The sequence below is a fragment of the Lithobates pipiens genome, unplaced genomic scaffold, assembly GCF_037356315.1.
Source record: "Lithobates pipiens isolate NorthernLeopardFrog02 unplaced genomic scaffold, aLitPip1_a1.2 Scaffold_23, whole genome shotgun sequence".
Lineage (NCBI taxonomy): Eukaryota > Metazoa > Chordata > Amphibia > Anura > Ranidae > Lithobates > Lithobates pipiens.
Window position 1 is genome coordinate 312,888,303 of NW_027507785.1, and position 22,237 is coordinate 312,910,539.

General features: G+C 46.0%; 1 protein-coding gene and 1 pseudogene across 2 annotated transcripts in view; both read right to left on the reverse strand.

The window, feature by feature from the left end:
• The window catches only part of PDE4B (phosphodiesterase 4B), a 622,771-nt gene that overhangs the window by 327,014 nt on the left and 273,520 nt on the right, over window positions 1–22,237 (reverse strand). The gene's annotated exons all lie outside the window — the stretch shown is intronic.
• On the reverse strand, window positions 6,051–6,156 carry LOC143928553 (U2 spliceosomal RNA; annotated as a pseudogene).

Below are 22,237 nucleotides of genomic sequence, written 5' to 3' on the forward strand. Positions count from 1 at the left end.
AGTGCCCATCAATTCTACATATCAGTGCCTCCTCATCAGTGCCACTTCATCAGTGCCATCTTATCAGTGCCCATCAGTGCCACCTCATCAGTGCCATCTTATCAGTGCCCATCAGTCCTGCCTCATCAGTGCCCATTAGTGAAGGAGAAAACAAAATGTTATAACAGAAACGAAGAAAAACGTTTTTTCCAAAAATTTCAGACTTTTTTAGTTTGTTTAGCAAAAAATAAAAACCCCAGTGGTGATCAAATACCGCCAAAAGGAAAGCTCTATCTGTGAAAAAAATGTCATTTGGGAACAGCGTTACATAACCGCGCAATTGTCATTCAAAGTGTCTCAATGCTGAAAGCTCTCCTGGGCAGAAGGGGGGAAAGTGCCCGGTATTGAAGTGGTTAATCACTTTTCAGTAAACCGTTTTTTCTTCCTTTTGGGATAAAGGTTTTACATGCATAAATAAAAGCTGATCATTGTAAGCACCCCTGTGTTAAGTGGTTTGTATCAGACTTACTGACTTGCTGGCTAGATGAAAATAGAATAAGGAAAGCCTAATAAAAGAAAACGAATGCAGCCGTCACATCTAAGAATTGGTAAACTGCAATATAATAAATGTTTGCTTCCGGGTTCATATCATTTTAATGTCATTTAGTTACAGATTACATCTATTTACTGAGAAGTATTAGCTGCAATGCATAGCGGTGGGAACGTCTTGAGTGACACAAGACCGGCACACAAGGCGTTAATGATGTTGGTGTCACGGAGAGGACACCACCGATAGAAGCTGGAAATTGCGCCTGGGAGTTCGGCACTCTGCACCCCTCTGTGAGCGCCTCCTTCACCACGCCGAGATCTGAAGGCAGCGGCGCCAGGAATAGCAGCAAAAATTGGGTCAGCATCATCCCACAATTGGCACCGATAGAACAATGTGAGATGCCTCATTACTGGAGGAGACACAATATGGAGATCAATACGCCTCTTGTGTCTCCCAACATTCCCATGTCAGCAGAAAATCCTCATTGTGCCCCAATCAACGCAATATCAAAATCAATTTACTCCGAGTTTTGTTTGGAAATGACCGATTACATTTCCCAGCCGCCTCTTCTTTCAGCTGAATAACGTTTCGGCTCTTCTCGTCTTAAAAAATAGAAAGTGATGATTGGGGGACGTTTCTCGGCCAAATCGATTGCAGATTTATCAATTTAGTCATTGGGGGAGAGGAGACTCATCCGTCTGCTCATTTAAGCGGCATGAAAAAGCTGTTCAGGAATGGATTAAAAATCTTTAAAATTTTTCTATGTTGTATTTGTGATTTCTTTGCCTGTGTATGATCGTTATTTATGTACTGTCCCTTTAATATATATCCCTTCATTTCCCTATCCCAACTTCCATTGTTATCAGTAAATCAACCCCAATGTATCCATCTACAGCGCTACATATACAATGTTTCCATCTACAGCGCTACACATACAATGTATCCATCTACAGCGCTACATATACAATGTATCCATCCACAGCGCTACACATACAATGTATCCATCTACAACGCTACATATACAATGTATCCATCTACAGCGCTACATATACAATGTATCCATCTACAGCGCTACACATACAATGTATCCATCTACAGCGCTACATATACAATGTATCCATCTACAACGCTACATATACAATGTATCCATCTACAGCGCTACATATACAATGTATCCATCTACAGCGCTACATATACAATGTATCCATCTACAGCGCTACATATACAATGTATCCATCCACAGCGCTACACATACAATGTATCCATCTACAGCGCTACATATACAATGTATCCATCTACAGCGCTACATATACAATGTATCCATCTACAGCGCTACACATACAATGTATCCATCTACAGCGCTACATATACAATGTATCCATCTACAACGCTACATATACAATGTATCCATCTACAGCGCTACATATACAATGTATCCATCTACAGCGCTACATATACAATGTATCCATCTACAGCGCTACATATACAATGTATCCATCCACAGCGCTACACATACAATGTATCCATCTACAGCGCTACATATACAATGTATCCATCTACAGCGCTACATATACAATGTATCCATCTACAGCGCTACACATACAATGTATCCATCTACAGCGCTACATATACAATGTATCCATCTACAACGCTACATATACAATGTATCCATCTACAGCGCTACATATACAATGTATCCATCCACAGCGCTACACATACAATGTATCCATCTACAACGCTACATATACAATGTATCCATCTACAGCGCTACATATACAATGTATCCATCTACAGCGCTACACATACAATGTATCCATCTACAGCGCTACATATACAATGTATCCATCTACAACGCTACATATACAATGTATCCATCTACAGCGCTACATATACAATGTATCCATCTACAGCGCTACATATACAATGTATCCATCTACAGCGCTACATATACAATGTATCCATCCACAGCGCTACACATACAATGTATCCATCTACAGCGCTACATATACAATGTATCCATCTACAGCTCTACATATACAATGTATCCATCTACAGCGCTACACATACAATGTATCCATCTACAGCGCTACATATACAATGTATCCATCCACAGCGCTACACATACAATGTATCCATCTACAGCGCTACATATACAATGTATCCATCTACAGCGCTACATATACAATGTATCCATCTACAGCGCTACATATACAATGTATCCAGCTACAGCGCTACATATACAATGTATCCATCTACAGCGCTACATATACAATGTATCCATCCACAGCGCTACATATACAATGTATCCATCCACAGGGCTACATATACAATGTATCCATCTACAGCGCTACATACACAATGTATCCATCTACAGCGCTACATACACAGTGTATCCATCTACAACGCTACATACACAATGTATCCATCTACAGCGCTACATATACAGTGTATCCATCTACAGCGCTACATATACAATGCATCCATCTACAGCGCTACAGATACAATGCATCCATCTACAGCGCTACATATACAATGCATCCATCTACAGCGCTACATATACAATGCATCCATCTACAGCGCTACATATACAATGCATCCATCTACAGCGCTACAGATACAATGCATCCATCTACAGCGCTACATATACAATGCATCCATCTACAGCGCTACATATACAATGCATCCATCTACAGCGCTACATATACAATGTATCCATCTACAGCGCTACATATACAATGTATCCATCCACAGCGCTACATATACAATGTATCCATCTACAGCGCTACATATACAATGTATCCATCTACAGCGCTACATATACAATGTTTCCATCTACAGCGCTACATATACAATGTATCCATCTACAACGCTACATATACAATGTATCCATCTACAGCGCTACATATACAATGTTTCCATCTACAGCGCTACATATACAATGTATCCATCTACAGCGCTACATATACAATGTATCTATCTACAGCGCTACATATACAATGTATCCATCTACAGCGCTACACATACAATGTATCCATCTACAGCGCTACACATACAATGTGTCCATCTACAGCGCTACATATACAATGTATCCATCTACAGCGCTACATATACAATGTATCCATCTACAGCGCTACAGATACAATGTATCCATCGACAGTGCTACATATACAATGTATCCATCGACAGTGCTACATATACAATGTATCCATCCACAGCGCTACATATACAATGTATCCATCCACAGCGCTACATATACAATGTATCCATCGACAGTGCTACATATACAATGTATCCATCCACAGCGCTACATATACAATGTATCCATCCACAGTGCTACATATACAATGTATCCATCTACAGCGCTACATATACAATGTATCCATCTACAGCGCTAAAGTTACAATACATTTTGTATTTATTTATTTAATAATAATCCATCGACAGTGCCACAGTTCCAATGTATATCCATCCACAGTACTATAGTTACACTGTATACATCCCAGCACTACAGTTACAACCAGTGTTGGCCGGTCCATAAGGGGTGCCGCCCCCCTAGTTTGGATAAATCTAACCATAGAACAATTTATTTTTAAATAATTAATAATATGACTCGCATTTTTTAACATCTTAACATTAAAAATCAATCATTCTTTGTGTGTGGCAGTGCAGGGCGCCGGACTAATTTCTATTAGTTTCGTTGTTCTTTTACAAGCATGTGATTAGAGCCTTAGGCTCTAATTGGCTTATAAAAAGGTTGTCCTTGGGGTGCAGAGCACTTCCTTCCACTTGTGATATTAGCGATGCAATATTCGCCATTAGTTTCCGGCTTCTTGTCCCGGCCAATCAGGAAAAGAGGCTGAAGATTTGTAACTCGGAAAGAAGAGTGGGTTAACATGGAAGCCACGGCACTGGGTATCAGGGGAGCTGAGACCGCTGGATGGCTCCATTTGTATGGTGAGTGCAGACCTGGAGGGTTTTTTTTGCGGCCCCCCACCCAATTTTTTTTAGCACCAGCTGCCACTGGTTACAATTTTTTTTTTGAAAGCCCATGGCATGCGAAACACATTCAAAAACATCACCCAGTGCCAAAAAAATGTGCACACACATAAGGAGTGAAACACAAAAAGGTGCAACGGGTGTACACAAGCCCTCTACAATCAGAGAGCCTTGCCCTGGTCCCCCAGGGCATGAGGCTCCAGACGGGGTTCTTTACATTTGCTCCATCTGGTCGAAACCAGACGGACCCCTTTCTCTGGAGGGTCTGCTGAAACAGACCCACCCAAGTACTCGGTAGGGCTCCCCTAAAGGGAGACCCCATGAGAGAGGACAAACTGAGCCAGAAGGCCATGTCCACCCCCTCCCAACACTTCCAGGGCAGGCCCGAGGACCTACACCCTACCAGTCACACGTGCAAAAACCGTGGACAAACATAAAAATATAAAAAAGTGTCACAACAAAGGGTTTAAATAAAAGAAAGTGGGGGAGAAGGAAGTGGAGAGGAGAGTGAAAAGTGGTCATTGTGTGAAACAATGACCAGGCCCTCCAGCCAAGAATAAAAAATTCCTCCGGTCCCAGCCAAAAGGCTCAGCCCAAGAGGCAGGTGAGAAAAAAGCGCGTGACATGGTGCAGTGACCGTGGTGCCATAAACCAAAGTGACCCTCACTCACAGTGATTGTACGGCACCCCTGGAGTGGACATACATACACCATAGGCTTTCTTTCCAACTCTGGCCCACAACCAGGCCGGCACAGCTGCCACCCCTACCAGGAAGGCCTGGAGCTCTGAGAGTTTAGGTAAAGCCCCTACTCATAGCCCTTGTACACACGGTCGGATAATCTGTCGGATTGCGTCTTATCGGACCGTGTCGTCGGATAATCCGACTGTGTGTGGTATGCGGACTGATTCCATCCGAATCTCCGTCCGACCCAATTTTCCAACATGTTGGAAATATTTCCCGACCAACTGGGCCGGTCGGACCTAATCCGATCATGTGTAGAGCATTTTCATCGGACCAAGTGCCACGCATGCTCAGATCAAATTCCTACATCAAAGCTATTGGCTACTAGCCTGAACGTAGTCCCATCGTAACGAAATTACGTCATCACGTTCTGAATGATTGGATTTTTCGCCAACTTGGTCCGACCGTGTGTATGCAACAGTTTCGGACAAGATCCGACGGATATAATCCGACAGATTTGGTTGTGGAAATCTCGGACCGTGTGTACAGGGGCATAGGCTCAACCACCACTCCTGCCTAATTATATCCGGGAAATACTAACCGCTCCCCCCCCCCCGGTGCTAAAGGGGAGCCAGTGTTCTTTCCTGAAAAACTGCCAGGAAAAGAGACCACACAGATCTAGGCCAGGGACCCGACCCTTCAGCCAGACCCGATGCAGCACCCAACCTCACCAGGAAAACCCTTCCAGTTGGCTCAGACTCAACCATTGATCGGCCCCCAGTTACTGTTGGGTGGCTCGATGTAGTCCCTGCTGAAACTGCCCCTTCCAGGTACAATTACACCATTGGATTTGCATAGCTTTCCCCTTTGGGAGTAGCACAGCGCCTCCTCTGGCAACTGATAAGAACAGATACTACACTTGATCTTAGCCAAAAGGCCGAGATCCACTGGTTACAACGTCTCCATCCTCGATGCTATGACTTCAACGTATGCATCAGAGTGCTACAGTCAGATAATTCATGCAGCAGGGGGAGACGGAGAGTGGTGCACATATGGTGAGACCCAGCTAACTGGATTTTGCAGATCATTACCCTCCCCCTACAAGAAGTGGACAGCGTTGTCTCGTGTATGACAAGAGCTGCAATGAGTCTGAAGATATCACATTGCTATTTATATTCTGTGAACTTTACTGAGCCGGCTGTCTGAATAATGAAATCACTGCCTACCTGTCTTCCCTGCAATATCCATCTCTGTACAGAAGAATAGAATGCAAACCAGAATTGTACAAAAAGGAAAGTAGAATCATTAACATGAATAGGTGAACTTTGCAGTTCTTTGCAGCATTAATAAAATGGGCCTGTCCTTGTGTGTTGGTAGAAAGCATTAGTAACAGCCTTGTAGCTATGGATAAATAAAGAGTAATTGAAGTGCTGGAAATAGCGCTGCTCCACTTTTCTAGCCCTGTGGTTTCTAATGCATCTCCTCCAATCCTCCTCTGTAGAGATTACGGCACCTGATGCCTAGGTTTTCATTGTATGACCAATACTGAAGGGAGCCTTGAGCAGCATTTTCTCCATGTCGGGTATTTTACCTTTCCAAATACTCTTTATTTATTCTATTAGTTTGATTGGAGATCAGGTTTAAGAAAATCTGCTTTGTGTCCTTTCCAACTTTTTGTGTTACCTGCCTTAGTGTCAGGGGCAGACTGACCATTGGGCCACTCGGGCACTGCCCGAGGGCCCTATGCCACTAGGGGGCCCCATCAGGGCTGCCAACCTCAGTAAAACCAGGGACAGTATGTAAAAATGTGTGTTTTTTTTACATCTGTCTCTGAAATGTTCCTTACCGACATCCTTTTGGTCTAAAAATCCCAAGATTATAGCTGCCCCACCTCTCCAGTATTGTGTGTGTGTGTTTGTATATACTGTCTGGCCTCATGATCTCTGATTGCCTGGGGGCCCCATAATCTCCTATTGCCCAGGGGGCCCCATGAGTTGTCAGTCCGCCCCTGCTTAGTGTCACTAGTTATAAAGCAGTGATGTTACCAGGCTCTAGGTAATCAATAGGCTACATTCTCAGTGATGTCACCGCTCTCTAGTGAGTGGATAGGCTGCATTCTCAGTGATGTCACTGGTCTCTAATGAATGGATAGGCTGCATTCTCAGTGATGTCACTGGTCTCTAATGAATGGATACCTGTATCTCTGTGATATCACCATTCTCTAGTGAAGGGATAGGCTGCATTCTCAGTGATGTCACTGGTCTCTAGTGAGTGGATAGGCTCCATTCTCAGTGATGTCACTGGTCTCTATGAATGGATAGGCTGCATTCTCAGTGATGTGACAGGATTCCAGTGAATGAATAGGCTACATTCTCGGTGATGTCACAGGATTCCAGTGAATGGATAGGCTACATTCTTGGTGATGTCACAGGATTCCAATGAATGGATAGGCTACATTCTTGGTGATGTCACAGGATTCCAGTGAATGGATAGGCTACATTCTCAGAGATGTCACTGGTCCCTGGTGAATGGATAGTCTGCACTTTAGGTAACCTCGCTGGTCTCTGGTGAATATTAGCTTTCACATATAAAAGAATCTGTAGATCTGCAATTTGCATGAACAGGCTGAAAATCGTCTACTAAAATTACCTGTCCCTCTATAAGAGTAATATTGATGGGCACAGCAGGCCAGCTGCAGGGTGAGATAGCGCCATGAACTCTATCTGTACGTCTGCGACATTTCCCTATGAAGCCGCTTTCTGCAGCAATCACTTCTATTTCCCCAGCATCTCCCTCTGAAATGACTCACACTGAGCAGAACGCAGACACAGCAAAATACTCCGAAATGCGCCGACTGAGCTTATCATTTCCTTTCATTCCGTACACCCCACCAATCGTGTCCTTATTCAGAAAAAGATCATTTAGAAGTCTGCAAAAGTGCAAACTGTGTATGTTCCAACTTTGTGGAGGCCGTCTCTCCCTGCAAATCCAGACCCCATTTTTAGGGGGGAGGGGATGAGGATCACCGTGGAGGACCAGATGCGGTGAATTTCTAGTGCAAGAGTGGACTGGTTGGTTATAGTACCCCAGTTTATTTTTATTTTTTTTTATAGAATTATATTTAGAAGGATTTTTGTACCTTATCCCAAATGTATTAAAGTGATATTCATCACAGGTCCACATTGATGCAGATTGGCATGCGATTTGACTTGTTAAATCGCATGGCAAATCGACAGCTACTGCCGGCAATAGCACCGTCCGAATCGGTGCAACGTCATCTTTGTGGCACCGCACCGATTCAGAAAAAGTAGTTTCTGTACTACTTTTGGCGACTTTGGGTGTGATTTCAATAGACATGTGTGCAGGAACCCGCACAGAAGTCTCTGAAATCGCCCCCGAAGTTGGGCTGACATGCGGGAATGAAATTGTGCGAGTTCAGCCAAACATGATTTCAATCCCGCAGCAGTGTGAACCTGGGCTAAAGTCTAGTTTTTTTTTTTTTTTTTTTTAAATAACAAACATGTTATAATTACCTCCTCTGTGTAGTGGTTTTGCACAGAGCAGCCCAGATCCTCCTCTTCTCGGGGCCCTCGCTGGTGCTCCTGGCCCCTCCCTCCTGCCGAGTGCCCCCACAGCAAGCAGCGTGATATATGGACACCCGAGCCACGGCTCTGTGTGTCTAATGAGACACAGAGGTGCGGCTCAGCCCCCCCCCCCTCTCCTCATTGGCTCACTGACTTTGATTGACAGCGGTGGGAGCCAATGGCTCAGAGCGATTCTCATTGGTCAGCACGGTCATGTGACCAATTCCCGTTTACCATTACAAGCATTTTTATGCTGTCTGGGATGTTTATTGCATTTTTCAGAAGATTGCTGCATGCTGCAATTTTTACAGTATGCCCCAGCGTCCCTTTACTTAAAGTGGTTGTAAAGGCAGAAGATTTTTTTTTTTTATCTTAATGCATTCTGTACATTAAGACAAAAAGCCTTCTGTGTGCAGCAGATCCCCTAATTACTTACCCGAGCTCCCTCTCTGTCCACGAGTGTTTTAGCCGTCCAATATAATCCTGATTGCAGTGGTGGCTGGAGGACAAGCAGGAAGACAATAGTGAATATTCATTTGCTATTGAGACACAAGTGGATGGGATCGGGGAGCAGTGCTCTGCATCCCAGAGCCCACCCTTTTTAAAAAGCCAATTAGAGCCTCAGGCTCTAATCATAGTCTCTAATCATGCGCTAAAAAAAACCCAAAAAACAATTGGAATCCATGCGTCTGGCACCCCGCATGTAGATTAGGGACTGGGTGCATGGATTATGGGGGGCGGTGCCCCTGCGCCTCCTATGGAGCGGCCGCCACTGCCTGATTGGCTGAGAAAAAGCAGCGGCACCATTGGCTCCCATTGCTTTCAATCAAATTCAGCTAGCCAATCAGGGGGGAGAGGGGGCGGGGGCGGGGCCGGGCTCAGTGTCTGAATGTGACTCAGCTCCGGTGTGTCCCCATAGCGAACTGCTTGCTGCAGGGGCACTGAACAGAAGGGAGGGGCCAGGATCACAGACATGGGAATCGAGAAGAGGAGGATCCAGGCTGCTCTGTGTAAAACTATTACACAGAGCAGGGAAGTATTACATGTTTGTTATTTTTATAGGAAAAAAAACGAGACTTTACAATCACTTTAAAGTGATTGTAAACGAATAACCTTGTAAATAACCCATTCTGTTTAAAATATAAATGAAAGACAAGTATTTTTGTATAGAAAAAAATAATAATTATAAATATATTTTTTCCCTTTTTTTTTATAAGTGATCACATTTCTTCTGCTATCAGCTGCATAAGACCTGGAGGAGAGAAGAAGCAGCAGCACACTGAGCTTGCCAATGAATAGCTGTGCAAGGGAGGCATATCAGGACAAGTCTGATCATTGGAGGAAAGCATGCTGACATCTCAGCACAGCTAGCGAACTGACCACAGTGTGCTCTCCTGCTTAGTGTGGTCAGTTTTTAATAGGAAAGCAGAGGGACTGGCAGGAACACCAGGAATTTCACATAAAGGAAACAATACAAAGAGAACAGGAGACTTTCTCATACAAGTACATGGTACAGCAGCCACATATCGGGAATAAGATGTTTTAACATTGGGGGACAAGACGGACTTCCCCATCATATGAACATTCAATGACATGATCATTGTGCTGGGAGCACACAGTGAGCACGCTCTCAGCACAGAAAGGGAATAGGCTGCCCTCGGTGCAATGAAACGTGAGCGGGAGTTACTCTTTAACCTCTTGGCACCGGCTGCAGGCAAATATGCGACCTCTCGGTGGGTGGGCCTTGACGGCAAGTGGCCGCGCTATTAATACAAATTCAGCTGTGCCGAGAGTGCATGATCTGCAGGTTCTTAGCACAGTTTCTGGCGGCTAATGTAAAGTTCAACGGATCGGGAGCTCTCCAGTCATGTGACCGCCCTGACAGCCAATCACAGCGGTCACATGATCGTAAACCCCACCTCCCGGAATCCTAAACCCAGTGGCGGCTGGAGGGTTTTTCTTGTGGGGGGGGGGGGGGCAAACACAGAACACCCCCCCCCCCCGGCAGAGTGGCATGGTATTGAAATAGCTCCCCCCCACTGGGCGGTCCGGCACTTACCTACAGGGCTGTGGTGTCATCTCCTGCTCTCCTGGAGTGCGGACAGCGGCCGCAGCGGCTACGGTGTCCCCTCCTCCATCAATTGTCTCCTCTTCCGCCAAAGCGGATCGCCTTTCGCTTTGGCCAATCAGGAAACAGGTCTCACCTGCCTCCTGAGTGGCGGGAGGAACTTTAGTGTGAAAATAGCGAAAACTTATTTGCTACGGTCACACAACTGGGTGACTCTCAGAGTGCAGTGCCCTCTCCGAGGGCACCTTTTTTTGATGCCTATTAGAGCCTCTTCCTCTAATCAGGTGCTTCAAAAAAACACCAACCCCGCATTGACATCCATGGTCCGGCGCCACTGATATGTAAATCAACGCATGGATAGGGGAGGCGCCGCCCATGCGCCCTCTATGCACAGGCCGCCGCTGCCTAAACCCCTTAAAGGGCCGCGAGGTGCAGACTCCGTGGGGTTAAGAGCAGAAACGGGTAGGAATCTGCAAACAACGTATGTACATAGATCACCCGCGGGGATTGCTTTTTTGTCTAGGTAGGATGAAGTTCCTTTTTATTATAGCACTGTTGGTACACAGGAGATAAGTTGTCATTTTTTATCACTTTTATGTGTGTTTTTGCACTGATGACACAAATTGAGATATTCATATTTGTTTGCTGCTGTATCTGGAATCTATATATAAAGCTACTGTATGCCCCGTCCTTGTATTTTGTATTACCGCACTGACAGGTATACAGAAGTCGTATTTTCCCCTTTAAATAACAATCAGTTTGATTGTTCTCCAATGACAAGCTAGTTAGCAGCCTCTCTCTGTGTCAGAGCATTATCCGCTAACTGGGTAATCGCTTGCCATTGTGTCGGTGGTACGATTGTTATATTGTTGGAATATAAATATTGTGTTTACTCTCTGCAAGACAAGATGCCGCCGAGTTTTTCCCACTGCTGCGTTTGTCGCCGTGTGAGGGAAAATAATTGGACCTTCCCACTCCTCCCAGGGGAAGTATACAGAGGCATTGTCAGGGGAGGCGATGTACGGCGATGACATCAAAGTGTCTAAGCTGAGGCTACATTCTGCTTTATATAAATAGATCCAGGCGTCTGATGATTTCTCCTTCTTATTTTTTTTTTTTTTACAAAGGAAGATGGCATTTAGGTTGGCGGGCTAAAAAAGTTATTTTTTTTAATCCGAGAATCCTCGAGAAATATTCTTGCAGTTCATTTGTAAGTCAAGTTATATAAGGTTTGGTCCTTGAGATTGGGGGTGGATATATATATATATATATATATATATATATATATATATATATATATATATATAAGTATTCCTGTTACTAATTGACGGCAAGCTACGCTCACACTAGAACACGGTGCGGGAAACCTGGGTTCTGTGCGTGTTTCCCACACTACATTTAAAATGCACTGTGAAGGGGTTTCTAGGTACTTCAGGTACGTGACAGACCATCCAAGCGTTAATATTTCAGACCTCACGAAGACCCCCGGTACCGTGAGACACTTCAATGAACACAAGATACAAGAAGTAAGTTAAAATAAAAATGCCTGCTTCATTGGGCGTATATACAGCTTATATTTGTATATATTTGTGTATATTTGTGTATTCAGCTTACCAATCACAATAGTAGAGGGGGGAGTGGTTAGTAAAGGAATATATTGATATCACGTATATCATTAAACAAGTCAGCAATATATGGATATACAGGTCTATAACCCCTAAAAACATAGTCAACATAAGGTTAGAAAAGTGAATAGGCCACCTGGCCATGACTCATAAGTCATGCATCCTGTCCCTTGGCCCCGCTGCAATCTGCAGAGGGTGTCAATGTTAAGCTATTTTCTAAATGGAAATGTATTGAGTTGAATATCAGCACCACATCCTGGAGTAAAGTATACAAAAAAGGGAAATAAAGTTGGGACTTTGCAGGTTCTAAAAACCTCCCCTTTGAATAACTAGTCGTATACCATTTAAAAATCTAACATTCTTTTATTAGATTAGTTAAAATGTGTCTCAAAAGGCATAAGACACTACATTAAAACATAATGTACCAGCATCATACTGCTAAGCCCCATACACTCCCCCGTGTCTCCAAAATGTAAATACCCTACAGCATTTGTGCTCAACCTGTGGCCCTCCAGCTGTTGCGGAACTACAAGTCCCATCATGCGTCTGCCTTTTGGGAGTCATGCTTGTAACTGTCAGCAGCTTGCAATGCCTCATGGGACTTGTAGTTCTGCAGCCACTGGAGGGCCACAGGTTGAGCACCCATCCCCTACAGTATCTAATTAGATATAACATTAATATCAAGAATTATAACAGTCTGGGGAAATAAGAACCAAGGAGTCAACCACAACCCAACATGTTTTGCCTTGTCGGCTTCTTCAGGGTTTTTGATGGAGGGCAGATGGGTAAGTAGAGATGATTAAGTATATATTGGTTCTGGAGTACCCAATAAGGGCATAAAAGACACTTTCCCCCCCAAGCACGATATGTGAATCAGATGTCTGTCCAAACACCAAACGGGCAAGCAGATTAGCCCAAAAGAGGAGGGACCCTCACCAGAATGAGCCAATAGAAGACCCAATGCACAGGAATTGACATTTGCTGTCGACATTCAAAAATCAGGCACTAAAAGGCAGTGTCAGATCAATTTAGGAGTGCAGGGCTAAGATAAGCTTCCATGACCAAGATGAAAAGCACTGTATCAAAATCTTGTTTTCCTACAAGAAAATTCCTCTTGTTCTCTTCTGTCATGTTACAACCAAAAACGTAAATGTATTTTAAATGAAAAAAGGTAAATACCGTGCTCCTTACAAAGTTAATTTTAACTAAACACAAACTTAAAGCAGCAGCTAATATATGGAATACACACATATAACACTAGAAAACGAAAGAGATAGCTGCGCTGACAATGACACCACTGGTAATAAACCAGTGCTAAATAAATGAAATATATATATATATATATATATATATATATATATATATATATATATATATATATATATAAAGTGCCAACATAAATTGAGTGCTTAAATGAATAAAAGTCCATATAAATGTGAGGATGAAAAAAAATATATAAATGAAAAGTAAATGTGAACCTAACAAAAATCAAATATTCTATAAAGTCCCAATTATCAACAGAGAAATCGTGATAAAATCATGCAATCTTCTGTCACCAATAAGTGCTGATCACCGTGAGGAATAAGCGCTTACCAGAGGCAAGCAACAAACAGCTTGCGTCTAAACACCCCGCCAGGGTATTGTTTTTAGAGGAGCCGGGATAAACAACTCAGAGGGCATCAAACTGAAACCAGCGTAGTGTATTACTGGTTTAATGTATAAAATGTAAAAAGCAGTTAAAAACATAGAAGTACAATTAGCGTAAACAGCCGGCCGGCTTGAGAGCACCTATTCACTCAGAAGGTCCAATGTGATGACGTCAGCACGTCCTGTCCCCCCGACACGTGTTTCGTCATAAGATGACATTGGCTGGGGTACCCCAGACGACGTCATCCTATGACGAAATGCGCGTCGGGTGGACCCCAGACGACATCATCCTATGACGAAACAGGCGTCGGGTGGACAGGACATGCTGACGTCATCACGTTGGACCTTCTGAACGAACGGGCGAGGTGGACCTACCTACAAGCATTGCTCGTGTACCCGTACCAATATGGGCTAAGCTTACTTATGACCATCTAAATGTGGGTGTTTATTTTTAAACATTTTTTTATTAAATACTACTTTTAAACGGTATCACACTATGCAAGTTTCTTTCATTATATTATGCATAGTACATGGTTACAGAACATCTGTCCTCTACATGAAATTACGGTATACATCTTCTGCATTCCATTGATGCCTTGGCTCGTAGATGTTGACTAAGGGATGACATCGATGGCGGTGCTGAGAATTGTCTATGTGGACATTTTTACTCCGGATGCCTGCATACTTAGATGTGCCTGTTTTAATTAATCAACCATGAGAGTTTCTAAATTTTGTACCTTCATTAAATGTAACTAGTGATGGACGAACGTTTCGCCCGGCGGTCGTTTCGCGGCGAATTTCCGACATTCGCGGTCCGCACGTTCGAACGCCTTTTTCCGTCGTTCGCCGCGGCGGACTTACGTGTTTAATGTATACAAGAACTTTAACCTTTGGTGACACGTTTATCATGTGATACAGGACAGCCAATTGAGACATGACAGCACATGGACACTTGTACATTCCCCCTAACCTATAAATACACCCGATCCGGTGGCCATTTTACATTCTTTCTTCTGTTACGATAGGGACAGGTTCCTGTGTGGAGTAGGGAGAGATAAACCACTAGCTATTTGGTACACAAAAGTTCTTTTCAGGACTGGTATAGGTGTTAGGTGTTGATAGGTTTGCTGTGCTGCTGATTCTTGCAGCAGCCTGAGTGTCTTTTGTTAGTTTAGAGAAAGGGAAAGGACGGTGTATGCTACAGGGACAGCCAGATTAGTCTTTCATCATCATCATCATCATCATCATCATCATTAGCTGTTACTATCAAGGTCCACAAAAGAGCTGTTCCAGTAACCACTAATCGTTCTCTTTTTTTGCCAATTTGTATAGGGACAGGAAGGAAGCAGTGTTGTCAGGCAGTGAGGGTAATTTTAAAGACTTGCTGTTATTATTAGTTCCACAAAGGTTCTTTTCAGGACTGGTATCAGTGGTACAGTAATAGGCTTGTACATGTATAATATTCTTTCTTCCAAATATAGAAAGGATATTATACTTGACTGCTGCCCTTCTGCTGCAGTCTGCTAAACATTCACAACTCACTTGTTCCACAAAAGTTCTTATAAGGACTGGTAACTTGGTATAGGGTGCTACGGTACATAGGCTTGAGTGCGGTACAGTCTGCTGTTCTGTAAGGACCGCTATCGGTCCACAATAGATAGGGTTGACGTGCACCACTGCTGACCGCTGCCCTATACTGCAGCAGTCCTTCAGCGGTATAGGGACTGACGTACAGTCTGCTAATCACTAACACACAACCTGCTTGTTCCACAAAAGTTCTTATAAGGACTGGTAACTTGGTATAGGGTGCTACGGTACATAGGCTTGAGTGCGGTACAGTCTGCTGTTCTGTAAGGACCGCTATCGGTCCACAATAGATAGGGTTGACGTGCACCACTGCTGACCGCTGCCCTATACTGCAGCAGTCCTTCAGCGGTATAGGGACTGACGTACAGTCTGCTAAACACTAATACACAACCTGCTTGGTCCACAAAAGTTCTTATAAGGACTGGTAACTTGGTATAGGGTGCTACGGTACATAGGCTTGAGTGCGGTACAGTCTGCTGTTCTGTAAGGACCGCTATAGGTCCACAATAGATAGGGTTGACGTGCACCACTGCTGACCGCTCACCTATACTGCAGCAGTCCTTCAGCGGTATAGGGACTGACGTACAGTCTGCTAATCACTAACACACAACCTGCTTGTTCCACAAAAGTTCTTATAAGGACTGGTAACTTGGTATAGGGTGCTACGGTACATAGGCTTGAGTGCGGTACAGTCTGCTGTTCTGTAAGGACCGCTATCGGTCCACAATAGATAGGGTTGACGTGCACCACTGCTGACCGCTGCCCTATACTGCAGCAGTCCTTCAGCGGTATAGGGACTGACGTACAGTCTGCTAAACACTAATACACAACCTGCTTGGTCCACAAAAGTTCTTATAAGGACTGGTAACTTGGTATAGGGTGCTACGGTACATAGGCTTGAGTGCGGTACAGTCTGCTGTTCTGTAAGGACCGCTATCGGTCCACAATAGATAGGGTTGACGTGCACCACTGCTGACCGCTCACCTATACTGCAGCAGTCCTTCAGCGGTATAGGGACTGACGTACAGTCTGCTAATCACTAACACACAACCTGCTTGTTCCACAAAAGTTCTTATAAGGACTGGTAACTTGGTATAGGGTGCTACGGTACATAGGCTTGAGTGCGGTACAGTCTGCTGTTCTGTAAGGACCGCTATCGGTCCACAATAGATAGGGTTGACGTGCACCACTGCTGACCGCTGCCCTATACTGCAGCAGTCCTTCAGCGGTATAGGGACTGACGTACAGTCTGCTAAACACTAATACACAACCTGCTTGGTCCACAAAAGTTCTTATAAGGACTGGTAACTTGGTATAGGGTGCTACGGTACATAGGCTTGAGTGCGGTACAGTCTGCTGTTCTGTAAGGACCGCTATCGGTCCACAATAGATAGGGTTGACGTGCACCACTGCTGACCGCTCACCTATACTGCAGCAGTCCTTCAGCGGTATAGGGACTGACGTACAGTCTGCTAATCACTAACACACAACCTGCTTGTTCCACAAAAGTTCTTATAAGGACTGGTAACTTGGTATAGGGTGCTACGGTACATAGGCTTGAGTGCGGTACAGTCTGCTGTTCTGTAAGGACCGCTATCGGTCCACAATAGATAGGGTTGACGTGCACCACTGCTGACCGCTGCCCTATACTGCAGCAGTCCTTCAGCGGTATAGGGACTGACGTACAGTCTGCTAAACACTAATACACAACCTGCTTGGTCCACAAAAGTTCTTATAAGGACTGGTAACTTGGTATAGGGTGCTACGGTACATAGGCTTGAGTGCGGTACAGTCTGCTGTTCTGTAAGGACCGCTATCGGTCCACAATAGATAGGGTTGACGTGCACCACTGCTGACCGCTCACCTATACTGCAGCAGTCCTTCAGCGGTATAGGGACTGACGTACAGTCTGCTAATCACTAACACACAACCTGCTTGTTCCACAAAAGTTCTTATAAGGACTGGTAACTTGGTATAGGGTGCTACGGTACATAGGCTTGAGTGCGGTACAGTCTGCTGTTCTGTAAGGACCGCTATCGGTCCACAATAGATAGGGTTGACGTGCACCACTGCTGACCGCTGCCCTATACTGCAGCAGTCCTTCAGCGGTATAGGGACTGACGTACAGTCTGCTAAACACTAATACACAACCTGCTTGGTCCACAAAAGTTCTTATAAGGACTGGTAACTTGGTATAGGGTGCTACGGTACATAGGCTTGAGTGCGGTACAGTCTGCTGTTCTGTAAGGACCGCTATCGGTCCACAATAGATAGGGTTGACGTGCACCACTGCTGACCGCTGCCCTATACTGCAGCAGTCCTTCATCGGTATAGGGACTAAGAGTTTTGTCACAGGGTCATTTAAAAAATGACAGGCAGAGGAAGAGGCAGGCCCTTCCGCAGGGGTGGTAGGGGTAGGGCAGGAGCAACAGGCTTGAGCCAAAGTGGGAAGTTGCAGAAGGTGCGTTCAATTACTTTAAAGGATGCACCAGACTTGGTTGAGTGGCTCGCTCAGCCTTACTCTTCTGCACCCTCCTCATCCTCTCGATCTGCACCCTCTTCTTCACTCTCTGCTATGTGCACCCCCAAAGACACTACCACCAACAACACGACCACCACCACCACCACCACATACCTTCCGCTTGAGTCACTGGAATTATTTTCCGATCCATATCAAGAGGACATTTCTGATGCGCAGCCACTCTTGGTATTGGATCAGGAAGAGGAGGTAGCAACAAGCGCTACTCAGCAGTCTGACGCCAGTACCCAGATCAGCCCAAGGAGGAGGTTGGTCCCCGGTGTTGCTGCCTACTCCGAGATCTCTACTTATAGCGGTGGGGAAGGTGACGTTGATGATGACGTGTCTAGTGATGTCACGTGGGTGCCCACAAGAGAGGAAGAGGAGGGGAGTTCAGAGGGAGATATGGACCAGCAGATAGGGAGGAGAAGCAGCAATGACTTACATTGCACAGCAGGGACAAAGCAGACTGCAAATGTATCAGGAGCGAGTCATCGACCATGTACGGTCACATCTGGCGCTCCCAGGACACCGGCACATGGCTCCGCAGTGTGGGCTTTTTTTAACGTGTCCGCTGCTGACAATAGCGTTGCCATCTGCAATCTTTGCAGTCAACGCGTTAGTCGCGGTAAGCCCAATACTCACCTAGGGACGACCGCCTTAAGAAGGCACATGAGCAGCCATCACCGAGCCCAGTGGGAGCAACGGAACACACAAAGCCACACTGCAGGCTCTCACCGTCCAGCCTCGTCTTCTACTTCTCCTTCTCCTCTCTCCTCACAATTGTCCTCCACTCCACCTTCCATCACGCCAAGCTCACATTTTTCTGCAAAAAGGCAGGCTTCCGTGGGCCTAATGTTTGAGCGTAAAAAAATGATGACGCCGGATAACCCTCTTGCCCAACGGTTGGCGGCTGGCTTGTCAGAACTCATAGCCCGCCAACTACTGCCATATAAACTGGTGGACTCGGAGGCCTTTCGCAAATTTGTGGCCATTGGAACACCACAATGGAAGGTCCCAGGAAGGAAGTATTTCTCAGAGAAGGGCATCCCAGAGCTATATGGCCATGTTCAGCGGCAAGTGAATGTATCTCTGGCACACAGTGTCGGTGCCAAGATACATCTGACCACAGACACGTGGTCTAGCAAACACGGGCAGGGAAGGTATATCAGTTTTACTGCCCACTGGGTGAACCTTCTGACGGCCGTCAAGCATGTAACCCGTGGCACCCGTGTAGATTTGGTTTTACCGCCACGGATTGCATGCAGGCCTGACTCTTCTTCTCCTCCTCCTACTCCATCCTCCTCCCTCTCCTCCTCAGCTGCCTCCTCCTTTTCCGCTGCTAGCGTCTCTTCCACTGCACCGCCCAAGCTCCCCAGAACCTATTCCACATGCCAGGTGAGACGTTGCCATGCCGTGCTGCGTCTGTTGTGCCTGGAAGCAAAGAGCCACACTGGCCCGGCACTCCTTTCAGCTTTGCGTTCACAGGCAGATGAGTGGCTAACACCGCTCAATTTGACAGTTGGTAAAGTGGTGTGTGACAACGGTGCCAATCTGCTTAGCGCATTGAAACAGGGCAAAATCACGCACGTGCCGTGCATGGCACACGTCTTAAACTTGGTCGTGCAGCGATTCCTTGTCAAATACCCTGGGGTCCAGGACATCTTGCGGCAGGCAAGGAAAATCTCGGCCCATTTCAGAAGATCTTACACGGCCATGGCTCGCCTTGCTGACATTCAGCGGCGACACCATCTGCCGGTCAGACGTCTTATTTGCGATTGCCCGACGCGATGGAACTCAACCTTCTATATGCTTGATAGGCTGCTCCAGCAGAAACGTGCAGTTAACGTCTACCTGTATGAACTCTGCGAAAGAAACGGTTCTGGGGAGCTGGGTTTTTTTTCACCGCGCCAGTGGCTGCTCATGCGCGACACATGCAGACTTCTGCGGCCATTTGAGGAGATCACCAAACTGGTCAGTCGCAGCCATGGCGCCATCAGTGACATGGTACCTTATGCCTTCTTTCTGGAGCGTGCATTGCGTCGTGTCATTGATCAGGCTGTGGAGGAGCAGGAGCGGGAAGATGAGGAAGTCGCAATGCTGGATGAATTCCCAGGGGGGGCTACTCTATCTGAGACAAGTCAACAACAGGAGTCTGATGAGGAGTCAGAGGAGGATGGTGCCGGGGCGGATGAGCAGGAGCAAGAAGAGCATGCTTTAAACCTTTCTGGGATCCCTGTTGTGCGAGGATGGGGAGAGGAGAATGAAGAGGACGACATTATCCTGGATGATGAGCAGGAGCCAGGCCACCACACCGCTTCCACTTTAGTGCAAATGGGGGCCTTCATGCTCCAGTGTTTTAATAGGGACCCCCGTATAAAAAGCATGAGGGTCAAGGACCAGTACTGGGTGGCAACGTACTTAGACCCCCGGTACAAACACAAAATGGCGGAAATGTTACCGCCGTCGCAGAGGGCTGTCAGAATGCAGCACTTCCAGGCCTTGCTTCGAGAAATGCTGCATTCTGCTTTTGCGTGCGCTGGCAGAGGAGCAATTCCCACTCCCAGAGAAGGATTTGCGGGTACCAATCCAACAGCGCCTGCAAGAAGAGGCCGGTTTGAAGATGTGTTGGTGACTTCGGATATGAGGTCATTCTTTCAGCCGACCCATCGACAGGTGTCATCCGGATCCAGCATCAGGGAACGCCTAGACCGTCAGGTGTCCGACTACATTGGGTTAACGGCCGATGTGGACGCTCTGAGGAGTGATGAACCCCTAGACTACTGGGTGGGCAGGCTTGACCTCTGGCCAGAGCTTGCCCAATTTGCAATCGAACTGTTGGCTTGCCCCTCATCCAGTGTCCTGTCCGAAAGGACGTTCAGCGCAGCAGGGGGGATTGTGACCGATAAGCGTACTCGCCTAGCTCACCACAGTGTTAACTACCTCACATTTCTAAAAATGAATGAGGCATGGATCTCGGAGGAATTCAACACATGTGACCAGTAGACCATGTATATGTCTATAAACTATTTTTTTAATCAAGCACACAGACCTTCTTAATTCATTTGGCTCACTTCCTTGACCCAAAAAAGCACACCGTACTATATGCCCCTACCCTCCTCTTTGAAGAGGTTGAGCGGTGTCATATTTCTACTGGGGCTGCTTATGATATCCCTGTGCTGTGCTGACTTCCTCCTGGGGGTTCTTATTATGAAGGGATCACACTATCCCTGTGCTGTGCTGACTTCCTCCTGGGGGTTCTTATTATGAGGGGATCACACCATCCCTGTGCTGTGCTGACTTCCTCCTGGGGCTGCTTACGGTGCTGCTGTCAGTGCTGTATGTCACGGTGCTGCTGTCAGCGCTGTATGTCACGGTGCTGCTGTCAGCGCTGTATGTCACGGTGCTGCTGTCAGCGCTGTATGTCACGGTGCTGCTGTCAGCGCTGTATGTCACGGTGCTGCTGTCAGCGCTGTATGTCACGGTGCTGCTGTCAGCGCTGTATGTCACGGTGCTGCTGTCAGCGCTGTATGTCACGGTGCTGCTGTCAGCGCTGTATGTCACGGTGCTGCTGTCAGCGCTGTATGTCACGGTGCTGCTGTCAGCGCTGTATGTCACGGTGCTGCTGTCAGCGCTGTATGTCACGGTGCTGCTGTCAGCGCTGTATGTCACGGTGCTGCTGTCAGCGCTGTATGTCACGGTGCTGCTGTCAGTGCTCTGTATTACGGTGCTGCTGTCAGATGCCTCTATCACGGTGCATGTGTCATTCCGGTATGTCACGCTGCTGGTGATCATCTCCTGCACCCTCTTCTTTGCCTACCCTGGTCCCTGACCTTCCCTCTCCTCCATTGCCTTCATTAGCTCCATAGTCCTGAATTGTTAGAACAATTTCCCAAATAAAATAAAAATGCTTGTAGTTATCGATCCCAAATTCACCTCATACATGTATTATGTCATTGTCCAGATGGTGGGACTACGTTTTACCCCCTAATAATTACCAC